The sequence below is a fragment of the Triticum aestivum genome, chromosome 1B (genome assembly GCF_018294505.1).
Source record: "Triticum aestivum cultivar Chinese Spring chromosome 1B, IWGSC CS RefSeq v2.1, whole genome shotgun sequence".
NCBI lineage: Eukaryota > Viridiplantae > Streptophyta > Magnoliopsida > Poales > Poaceae > Triticum > Triticum aestivum.
In genome coordinates, this window is record NC_057795.1 from 229,081,010 (window position 1) to 229,093,919 (window position 12,910).

Below are 12,910 nucleotides of genomic sequence, written 5' to 3' on the forward strand. Positions count from 1 at the left end.
TATCTTTTTCGCTTTGAGCTCTGGCACCTCTACAAATCCCTACTTCCCTCTGCGAAGGGCCTTTCTATTTACTTTATGCAATTTTTTATTTTACTTGAGTCTCCATCTTCTCTTATAAAGCACCAACTAATGGGCACTATGATCGTACTTGAGCATTGGGTGTAGCTAATATGCGAGTGTGTTTCATGAATGGATCAATGATTGAGCATAATGGGCTAGGGATAACTTGCTTTAGTGTTGATATTTTGAAAGACATGGTTGCTTGTTGATATGCTTGTGTATTAAAGTCTTCATGTCAAAACTAGACTATTTCTTTGAACCATATAAAAGTCCAAATATCCATGCTACATAGAAAAGAATATATGATGAACATGTTAGGCAGCATACCACATCAAAAATTCTGTTTTTATCATTTACCTACTCGAGGACGAGCAGGAATTAAGCTTGGGGATGCTGATATGTCTCCAACGTATCTATAATTTTTTATTGTTCCATGCTGTTATATTATCATTCTTGGATGTTCTACAATCATTTTATAGCAACTTTATATCATTTTTAGGACAAACCTATTGACATAGTGCCCAGTGCCAGTTGTTGTTTTCTGCTTGTTCTTTACATCGCAGGAAATCAATATCAAATGGTGTCCAAACGCAGCAAAACTTTTTGTGGATTTTTTTGGACCAGAAGACATCCAGTGGGCCAAAGAAGTACCAAAGAGGGGGGGCGAGGTGAGCACAAGACACCAGGGCGTGCCTGCAGGCCCAGGCGTGCCCTGATGGGTTCTGCCCACCTCGGTGGACTCCTGCACCGCCTCTTTGCTCTATAAATACCCCAATATTCTAGAAACTCTAGGGGAGTCGACGAAAATCAATTCCAGCCGCCGCAAGTTCCAGAACCACCAGATCCAATCTAAACACCATCACAGAGGGGTTCATCATCCTCATTGGTGCCTCTCCGATGATGCGTGAGTAGTTCATTGTAGACCTACGGGTCCGTAGTTAGTAGCTAGATTGCTTCCTCACTCTCTCTCATGATTCTCAGTACAATGGTCTCCTGGAGATCTATTTGATGTAACTCTTTTTGCGGTGTGTTTGTTGGGATCCGATGAACTTTGAGTTTATGATCAGATATATGTTTTTATCCACGAAAGTTATTTGAGTCTTTTGATGTCTTATATACATGATTACTTATAGCCTCATATTTCTTCTTCGAATATTTGGTTTAGTTAGGCCAACTAGATTGATTTTTCTTGCCATGGGAAGAGGTGCTTTGAGATGGATTCGATTCTACAATGCTTGATCCCAGTGACAGAAGGGGAACCGACCCGTATGTATCGTTGCCATTAAGGACAACAAGATGGGGTCTATTTCCACATAAATAGATCTTGTCTACATCGTGTCATCGTTCTTATTGCATTACTCCGTTTCTCCATGAACTTAATACACTATATGCATGTTGGATAACGGTTGATGTGTGGAGTAATAGTAGTAGATGCAGGCTGGAGTCGGTCCACTAATCTTGGACGTGATGCCTATATAATGATCATTGCCTGGAGATCGTCATGATTATTTGAAGTTCTATCAATTGCCCAACTGTAATTTGTTTACCCACCATATGCTATTCTTCTCGAGAGAAGCCACTAGTGAAATCTACGGCCCCCGGGTCTCTTCTTAATCACATTTGCCTTTGAGGTCTATTTTTATTTGCTTTTGTTTTTTGATCTATTAATCCAAAAATACAAAACACCTTGCTGCAATTTCTATTTATTTATTTTATCTTGCGTTCCCGCGAGATTTATTTATCCAATCTACTGCAATTTTACCTATCTTTTTAACCATGAGGGATTGACAACCCCTCTCTTACGTCGGCTTGCAAGTATTTGTTCTTTGTGCGCAGGAGCTGTTTACGTGGTGTTGCGTGGTTCTCCTACTGGTTTGATAACCTTGGTCTCAGCACTGAGGGAAATACCTGTCGTTGTTGTGTTATATCATCCCTTCTTCTTTGGGAAATACCGACGTAGTTCAAGCAAATATCATGGGACGGATGTCCGACGGCTCGCGTCGGGCCAGATGTCTGGCCAGGAGATGGTCCAGGCTCGGGTGCTCCCTGTTGACATCGGGCCGGGTTTCCGGGCTGGGGCCAGATGTCCGAGGCCATCGGACCGGTTGCCCGGGCCTTGTAGCTCTTCGGCTGCTGGGCTGCTTTTTGGCTGCGGCCTCCAGGCGCTGGATGTTTGGCCAAGGGTCGGATGTCCGGCCGTTGTAGACTTGCAGCCGTTCCTCTCATCGTGCTCCATCATTCTTGTACTTGCAGACTTGTCCGTGATTGCGAGCATCTCTGACAGGGTCGTATTGATACTTAAGCACACATAGCATTCCGGATTGAGGTAGTAGCCAAGTCTCACATGGATCACACAGGAGCTCGTTAAGGAAAGATGTTACCTCGATCTTGATAGTTCTTGCACGTGCTCGTGTCATCGGCCCACTTCGCACTTAGGGAGACGAAGGTGGATCCATGGGGATGACCATCCTGGCATTGCGGAATCAGTGAAGTGGCCGCAGCGCCACCGCAACGACATGTCTGACACAACAACACTCCATGACACACTCATCACTTTAGTTGCCTCCGCCATCGTTGTCCTCATGAGCGACGACTGCCTCGACATCTGCAATGGCTCCAGTGTCGACGACGACTCGTAGATTAGACTAGCAATTAGGGTTAGTAATGTTAGTAATTATGTTTACGATTTGAATCAAATTTTGTTTGAATGTTTGTAAAAATCCTAAATTTTAAATGAAATATGTGTTGTTTGCATGTTGTTTGTGTGAATTTGGATCTGTTTGAATTTTATTTGGCATGACACAGCCCATCAGGTTTGTCCATCTCTCTCATGAATGCTTACGGGTTGACTGAATTTTTTCCTGGACCCACCAATCAATCACATAGGCTAGTTAGCCTCTACACACTGTGCCAAAAGTGCATAAACTCTATTTAACAAAGTGTTAGTGCCAAAAGTGATTTTTGTGTGAAAGAAGTACCACAAATAAGATTGAAGTTCGGAAGTTTACAATTTTCACCCAAAGTAGACCACATTGGATGCCAACTGCTAAATTTACGGGTTGATCTTTTGCTATACTTCACTGATTTATTGAATTTCTAGATATTTACGTAATAAAGTAATTCAAATTTGAACAACAAGTGTGATCTAATTTGATCCTAAAAATTGGGAAAAAATCAATTGAAACTTGCATATTATGAGTGTGTGCACTACCCAGAAACAAAGGCAAAATTCCCGACCATTTTCTATGAGTAGCCATCCTTGCAAGTATGGCCCCATTCTGAAAAAATAGAAAATGAAAAAGTCCCCAAAATATTAATCCTTCCGCATGGAGGCCTTTTATGTGCACTAATTTGTTTTGTAAAACTAATAAACTAGCAATACCAAAAAAATAAAAACTGACAAAATGGCCTATCTTGTACGAAGATACCAATAATCTTTGGAACATTGGTCATGTTGCACTATTTTTGGTAAGTTTTGCAACTATATGCTATTGTTCTCCTACGTTGGACTTTTTTTTTGGTTGGTTTGCCATTAAGTACGGCACATGGATAGAAAGTTCTGCATGCAAAGCCAATTATCTTTAGACCATTGCATAGAGGTAAAAGGATGGGAACTTCCAGTTTTGGCAAAATATTTTAGGCCAAATTATCTCCAGAACAGGGGTAATAGAGATAGCAAAATGTGTTATGCATGTCAACCGATGAATGTTCTATGCACTGATCGACTCGCACGAGCATGTAGAGCAATGCTCCTGCGAGCTAATTCTTCCGCTTTGTTTGATACCGCCGATGGTCCACCATTTCCAGGGTCACTGAATCTTGGGTCCAGTCCATCCTTCGCGCCCATCAGTAAATAACGAAATGACTCTGTCACATAACACACGCACACATGCTAGATCAGCTGGCCTATCCAATGCAGTTTCAGCGGCTGAGCTCAAGTTCGAGTCCCTCTTGTAGCCTTATAAGTGACCCTCTTGTAGCCTTATAAGTGACCCTTTTTTGGCCAATTAGCCAACCACTGGCAGATGGGCCGTAGGGCGACCTAGACCATGCATCCACTAACAAATGGGTCGGAGGGGGTGCCACATGTTAGTAACTAAGCCAAGTAACAATCAACTACTTTGCCTCAATGGCAAGCCCCCACTTGGGCATTTGTGAGGATGGGTTGCACGGTGAAGGGGACTCCTCTGCTTCTTAAAATTTAGCTCCGCTCCGAAAACACAAGCCAAACAGGGTAACTCCACGATATGCGGCTCCACAAAAAAAGTAGAATCTAGGGTACAACTTCCAGATTTTTATGAAGCTCTTCAGGGGGTGCTCCAAAAAACTCTAGAAGCTGGAGTTGGGAGAAAATTACCCACCACTGCCACTAGTAAGTGGATACCCCTTCGTTTCTCCACCCATCACCCAATCAAATAGATCATTTCCACCAAATTTCTCAATCTTGAAGCTGGAGCTACATGGAAGCCAAACATTCTCTTCGGTAGTGCTACAACTTCTGTATGAAACTGCTCCAAAGTGAATTTGGTGGAGTGAAGCTGATATTGGTGTAGCGGAGCAGTCCCAAACAAGCCCTAAGGAAGGAGGGGCATGAAAATAGAAAGCCAATTCTAAAAATTGCCATGTCACTTGATAGAGAACAATTTTTTTCATCTTTGTAGTGGGCACATAGCAAATTACTTTGTCCTAGGGCAAATTTTCTACATTTGCCATCTTTGCTAAAGAACACATCTCCCATTTTCTCCACGTACCCCTTCGTTTCTCCACCCATCACCCAATCAAATAGATCCTTTCCACCAAATTTCTCATTCTTGAAGCTGGAGCTACATGGAAGCCAAACATTCTCTTCGGTAGTGCTACAACTTCTGTATGAAACTGCTCCAAAGTGAATTTGGTGGAGTGAAGCCGATTTTGGTGAAGCGGAGCAGTCCCAAACAAGCCCTAAGGAAGGAGGGGCATGAAAATAGAAAGCCAATTCTAAAAATTGCCATGTCACTTGATAGAGAACAATTTTTTTCATCTTTGTAGTGGGCACATAGCAAATTACTTTGTCCTAGGGCAAATTTTCTACATTTGTCATCTTTGCTAAAGAACACATCTCCCATTTTTTCCACGTGCCCATTCAATTTTTTAAAAACGTGCCATGCTTTTTATATAACACACTCCCTAAATTTTTCCCATGCGCGCAAGTCAAATTCATAAGTTTGCCATCTTTTCATAAGAAAGCAAACCTCTAACGTTGCTTTTGTGCCAATTGCAAATTCCCAAAAGTTGACATGTGTTTATTAGGGAACAAAATTCCTACTATTGTCATGTGCAATTTTTACTATAGGTAGCATGACAATTATATTATTTAGACCATGTCAATTTTATTAATTAAGCCATGGTAGTTTTTTTGTAGGTAGCATGTCAATTTCATTATATAGACCATGGATCTATTTATTTACACCATAGGAAATTTATTAATTAGACCACGGTAATTCATTATAGGTAGCATGACAATATGTACTTTTTCGAGCATGACATTTCTATTAATTAGGCAATGCCAACTTTTCTTATCTTTGCAACTTTTTTTGTTTTTGTTTTTTGGACCACAAAAAATTTATTATTTTTTCTATGGAAAATTTATTTTCACATAGCATGGTACATTTATTAATTAGACCATGGTAGTTTCATTGTAGTTGGCATGAGAATTTATTATTCATCTCGCGGCAATTTAATTATCTAGATCATGGTAATTTTGTTTTCAAAGACATGGCAAGTATTATTATTTCAACCATGGCGAGTTTTGTATGTGTATACATGTCATTATATTTTGCCTTCTTTGATATAATCATGACATGATATTTTTTCTGATGTTTTTGCCATGGGCAGTTAAGTTTTGTCCTACATCTATATGTGTAGTTATCATTGCCAAAAAAATATAAGATCCTTTTTTTCTATGCCACCTTAAGTTTTGTAACACATGAAATGACATGGAAAAAAATTATAGATGTTTCTGCCATGTACATCGTAATTTGTATTATATCTATGTTCTTTACACACAAATTTACTTTGCTTTCTAGCTATAAACTAGCCATGTCAAATTTCTGATGTTTCCACCATGGGCACATTTAAGAGTTATACTGCATTTTCAATAACTATTTCTTCATGGAAAATTATTGCATTTGACCATGGTGAATTTTATTGTATTAACCATGGCATTTTTAACTTGTGGCTACCATGGCAATCTGTGTTTTTTAACTTAGCATGTCGATTTTTGCCATGTCATTGTTTTAATAATGTGTACATAATTGCCTTGATTTAAAAAGAACATAGGAAAGTGAATTTTGCCATCACATAAAAGCACGACAATTTTATTATCTAGATCGTATTTTTGTTTTCAATGGCATGGCACTTATATTATTTCAACCATGGAAATTTTTCTGTGTGTGACTTCTATGTTATGATAGAGAGAATATAGCACATGAAAATTTTATTATAATATAATGGAAAAATTTATTATCTAGATATAGTAATTTGATTTGATTTAATTTTTAAGTGGCACGTCATTTTAATTATTCTGATGATGGCACTTTTGTGTGTGTGATTCTTATCTTTACGGCAAACAAAATATGCGTCGTATCATGGGAATACACACATGTTTATGAATCCTTGTATCGATAAATCACGTGTGGACGTGTAGCCACGCGAGGTCGTCATCATCACCACTCCTTCCCTCGTGATTCATGCTACTCCAATACATCGATGCCGTATAACGTTTTCTGGCCAGCATTCACCAACTGGTATAGTTCTTGTATTTTGCCTCTGCACCCCCAGTAAATGGCCGACATGGCAACCTCTCGCATTGAAACAATGGGCGTGTTGATTAAAATTGATACATGGCAGTGCCAACGACTAGCTGCACCAGGCAGGAACAAACCACGCGTTGATTACACCTGAGCCATAAAGGCTAGTTGCATGCGCGTTGATCCAGGAGACACAGCTACATGGCACGAGAGAGCTATTTGCACCAAGCTACCAACCAAACTAATAATAGGTCATGAAGCATTGGCTTAACTAAACAAACATGTTCATAATCAACTGTGGACACTGCAAGCTACTGTTTTGTACTAGGATCCCAACCAGCATAGGAAAGGTCTCACCAGAGTAGTGAACATTAACGAACATCTAACCTTTCGTCGTCGCTGGAGCTTGATGCCATGGCCAGCCTTTTCTCGCAACACCAGGTTGAAGACGTGGGTATAGTGTTTTTTCTTTTCTTCTGTCGGTACAGTGTATTAGGAGTAGACTGCGAAGTGTTAAGTACATTGGAAGCCTGCACACTGTCCATAATCACACCAGCTCTCTCCACCTAGCATTGTTCAATTTGGAGTATTTTAGTTTCATCACATGTTTCAGACTACTGATTTACAACTAAAATCCTTGCATGCATCAATTTCTTACCCAAACATAATCAGTTGAACATCATTCTTCATAGTTAACTCGAACCACTAAATAAAAAAACCAGGCAAAAATGTACTAGAAATTGAAAATATGTGTACACGGCCTATAGGGAATATTGAGACCTCACCAATATGAGTGAATGGGTTTTTATTTCACTGCTTTGGTTGATTGCAACTCTGTTCTATCTATTAGTATTGTATTAGTCGACAAATTAGGGCTAATCATCGTATGAAAGGTCTATTTAATCAATGCACCAGGTATTAGCTATGTACCAATAATTAAGGGTAATTACATTATACCATTCAGTATGTCCAGGAACGGTTATTATGAATAAAACTTGTTGTGTCAGCATTTCATTTATTCATCTGCCTATTGATGAGTGACATGTAAATGGAGGACTAGCCATCTAATCACAAGTGCCATAAAATAAGCGATGTGAACGCATTGATACAAGTCTGCAACCCAATGAACACACTGCACGCATTGATCGCATTGATGAGCCAGGAACCATGAGACTTACTCCCTCCGTCCTTGAAAGAGTGTACTTCCAACTTTATTGAAAAGTCAATCTTCTTTTACGTTTGACCGTAATTATACAATAATAGACCAACATTTATGTCATCAAATTAGTAGCATTAGATTCATGATTAAATATATTTTCGTCATATACCTATTTGGTTTCATAAGCATTAACATATTTTTGCATAAACTCGGTCAAACTTTGAGATAGTTGACCCTCCAACAAAGTTGAAAGTACACTCTTTCAAAAACGGAGGGAGTAGTATTCACATTTGTATTCATTGTCATATAGCCCATGTCTGTTACGTATTAAAAATACTGCTATATTAAATACAGATCTCAAAGCACAAACATGCGGATTGGATATGCTCCTCGCGTGGAACCATGTCTCAAAAATCCGCGTCCATCCTTATATCTGCTTCTGGTGAGCCGATCGATCAAAATCTTGTGCCTCACGTGTGTCTGCGCTCCTTTTGCACAATCACGCCCGCCTCCGTCCCAAGTATCTCTGTGAATTTTCCAAAAAGGTCCATTACTCCCCAATCGTATCTCTTCCAATCTCTAGTCAACGTTGCAACCTACACCTAGCCGGCGACCACGGCGGCCCAATCCCAGTAGCAGGCAGAATATGTATCTACACGCGTGGTTGCTACGACCGTGCCGACAGCCTGCCGTGTGGGTGGTCGTCGCAATAGCAACCTTGGATGGAGATCCATATTGATTTCTGCCGCATCGGCAGCCTGGGACGGCAGCCTTGAACGGAGATCCATGTCGATGACCATCGCATCGGCAGCCTGCGCCGGAGGTCCACGTACAAGGCGGGCTGCATGCTGGCGGCGACAGCCTGTCATGGAGACAACAGCAGGCGACCACCACACTCTGGCTACGGCCGCGACCAACACGTTCCGACAAAGACGGCGACCTCAACAACACAACCCCGTAGATTATCACCACTGCGACCACATAGCTAGCTTTATTTAGATGAAATCCTCTTGCCGATTGTAGTAGCAGTTCATGTTGTCTGGAATGCAAAATTCAGAAATACTGAATGTCATTTCTCTGGATTTGTTTTTCAGAAGGTTGGGAGAGAGAGAGACAGAGCAACTGGGCAAGATCATGTGCTGGCTGCCTAGGCTAGAATGGGCGGTATATCTTGTACTGAAAATGACAATTTAAACATGTTTGCTAGGATGAATGAAAGCTTTACTCTCTAGAAAATAGTATTTTTACTTTCCAAGTCTGATATGCTGCGAACACACTTCTACACCTGAGAGATGCTAGTTCTACTATTAAGCAGCCAACATCCCAAATAGCTGATGAGTGGTCGAATAGAACACTGCTTGTACAACAGAATAAATGGAGCTCTCGGTTTGACAAAGTTTCCTGTACATGAAGGTCTCCTATGTGATAGCAGCTGCTCCTTGGTATAAATCAGAGCATGTCTCCCTAGTATAACAAAACCAGAGCATATTTAGTATTATGTGCTCCGTGGTATAACAAAACCAGAGCATGTTCAGGTTTATATGCTCCTTGGTATGATAAAATTAGAGTTGTTCAATATATATCATGGGCTCCTGCTACTTGGTACACCCCAGTCAACTCAACACTGGCCAAAGAAAGAAAGACAGTTTGACAGAAGACATATTCTCTTTCATTACAAGAGTTTAGTACCTTAAGCAATCAAATAACAACTCAAAAGGTGTATAAATTCATGAGTTTTGAAGACAACCGAGGGCCATCATGGAACACCATGTAGCACCCAACATGCGATTCTATCCCAATCACGTGATGAACTCATGATTGGGGCACAATCGCATTTTGAGCGCATAGCAAGGTGGATATCATTACAACATACCATTCTTTTAAATCATCGCAAGGCTTCACCTAGTGTTTTCAACTTTTCTTTTGTTTGATCATTCTTTTATTACCGGAGTTCTTCATGGAGGCTCTACATGGTGGTTCGTCAAGGATTCTTTTCATTCTTCAATTGTTCTTCAAGTTTTCTCTCGAAGTTATGACCCGCCAAACTATACTCAAAATTAAACATGGTGCTCAACACATGTTTTGTTTTGAGGCGTTCAAGCATTCTTCATCTTGCATTCCAAAGTGCAATTCTCCTACCTTATCTTTTGAGATGGTGTTATATCATTTTTGACAATTTCCATTCATGTTTCGTGATTCACATGCTGTCAAGAATGAGGTATTTTAAATCCACCAATATCTTCGTTGGAGTTATCTTGGTATAGATTTCACTTAAAGCCTTCCGTAAGGAATGTTGCTAATTGTGGTGTCTATCGATTATCCAAGTTTCCACCTATTCTAGCGGTGAAAGAAGTTTTTCATCTCTTTGGTGCTCTCAATCAAATCAATGGTTTCCATTAGTGGTCGGTTGTCACGTCATAGTCTTGAGATGTTTTCCATAAGCCCACAACAAGCTTGTGCTTTCGTTGTTGATTTCCAACAACTCCGTTCAACCCTTCTCCGTAAGGATGGTTTTTCAAATTCGTCTGTGGTAGAAGTTGTTGTTCTCTTCTACGTTCTTTTCATTCCACTCTTTTGTTCCGGAGGCATTGTAATGTTGCTCTCTTCACCCATCATATCGCTTTGTCAAGATCATGTTCTCTTCTTGCTTACCCATTTAACCGGAGTGTTGCGTCCTATTTTAAAGTTTTTTCCATCTTGTCAATCCTTGCTCATTCCGTCCATTTTCAGCCGGAGTGTTGCCCAATTTCTTTATTGTATTCCTTGTTCAGCTAATTTTAACCGGAGTGCCTCAAAATCTATCTTGTCCTTTCAGCTCTTGGTTCTCCTTCTTGTTCCTCTCTTCCAATGGAGTGTATTAAATTACGTCCATCTTCTTCGTGTCATTTCTTCAGCTTTGCAACCTTTCAAGGTTCGTGGTTTCATTCAGTTGTCAAAGAAGCAACTTTGTTTTACCTCATCCTTTTCCGCTTCTCTCTGGTGCCATCCCTAGAATCTCGAGTCGAGATCCTCTTTTAGTGTGGGAGAGTTGTAACGCCCCGAGACCGAAGCTCCAGAAGACTTCCAGCCATTCCGAGTTTCGCCGTGCGATGTATTTGTTTGTTGCTATGACGCCCCTGATTCAATAGTACACTAATCATGCATGCAAATGTGTACGATCAAGATCAGGGACTCACGGGAAGATATCACAACACAACTCTAAAAGTAAAATAAGTCATACAAGCATCATATTACAAGCCAGGGGCCTCGAGGGCTCGAATACAAGTGCTCGAACATGAACGAGTCAGCGGAAGCAACAATATCTGAGTACAGACATAAGTTAAACAAGTTTTGCCTTAAGAAGGCTAGCACAAAAGTAGCGACAATCAAAAAGGCGAGGCCTCCTTCCTGGGACCCTCCTAACTACTCCTGGTCGTCGTCAGTGTCCTGCACGCAGTAGTAGGCACCTCCAGTGTAGTAGGAGCCATCATCGATGGTGGCGTCTGGATCCTGGGCTCCAACATCTGGTTGCGGCATCCGAGAAGAATAGGAGAGAGGAGGGAAAAGAGGGAGCAAAGCAACCGTGAGTACTCATCCAAAGTACTCGCAAGCAAGGATCTACACTACATATGCATGGGTATATGTGTAAAGAGGCAATATCGGTGGACTGAACTTCAGAATGGCAGAATAAGAGGGGGATAGCTAGTTCTATCGAAGACTACACTTCTGGCAGCCTCCGTCTTGCAGCATATAGAAGAGAGTAGATTAATGTCCTCCAAGTGGAATGGCATAGCATAATCCTACCCGTCGATCCTCCCCTCGTCGCCCTGTGGTAAAGCGATCACCGGGTTGTATCTGGAACTTGTCTGGGTGTGTTTTATTAAGTATCCAGTTCTAGTTGTCATAAGGTTAAGGTACAACTCCGGTTCTTCCTTTTACCAAGGGACACGGCTATTCGAATAGATAAACTTCCCTGCAGGGGTGCACCACATAACCTAACACGCTCGATCCCATTTGGTCGGACACACTTTCCTGGGTCATGCCCGGCCTCGGAAGATCAACACGTCGCAGCCCCACCTAGGCGTAATAGAGAGGTCAGCACGCCGGTCTAAATCCAATGCACGCATGGGGTCTGGGCCCATCGCCCATTGCTCACCTGCACGTTGCGAGGGCGGCTGGAAGCAGAACTAGCCCCCTTAATACAAGAGCAGGCTTACGTTCCAATCCGGCGTGCGCCGCTCAGTCGCTGACGTCACGAATGCTTCGGCTGATACCACGACGTCGAGTGCCCACAATTGTTCCCGCGTAGTTGGTTAGTGCGTATAGGCCAGTGGCCAGACTCAGATCAGATACCAGGATCTCGTTAAGCGTGTTATTATGAAGTAACCACGGATGCCGACCAGGGCCAGGCCCACCTCTCTCCTAGGTGGTCTCAACCTGCCATGTCGCTCCGTTACAAAGTAACAGTCGGGGGCCTTCGGGAACCCAGGCCCACCTCTACCGGGATGGAGCCACCTGTCCTTCCAGCCCCCACATCGGAATCACTTGCGGGTACTCAACAAGCCGACCCAACTTTAGTCACCATCTATATAGTATGTATATGTATAGTATATACCCGTGATCACCTCCCAAGTGATCACGGCCCAATAGTATAGCAAGGCAGACTGACAAGAATGTAGGGCCAATGATGATAAACTAGCATCCTATACTAAACATTTAGGATTGCGGGTAAGGTATCAACGACTGTAGCAACAACGACAGGCTATGCAACAGAATAGGAGTAACCGAATAGTAACATGCTGCACTACTCTAATGCAAGCAGTAGAGAGCAGAATAGGTGTTATCTGGTGATCAAGGGGGGAGGCTTGCCTGGTTGCTCTGGCAAGGAGGGGTCGTCAACTTCGTAGTCGAACGGGGCAGCAGC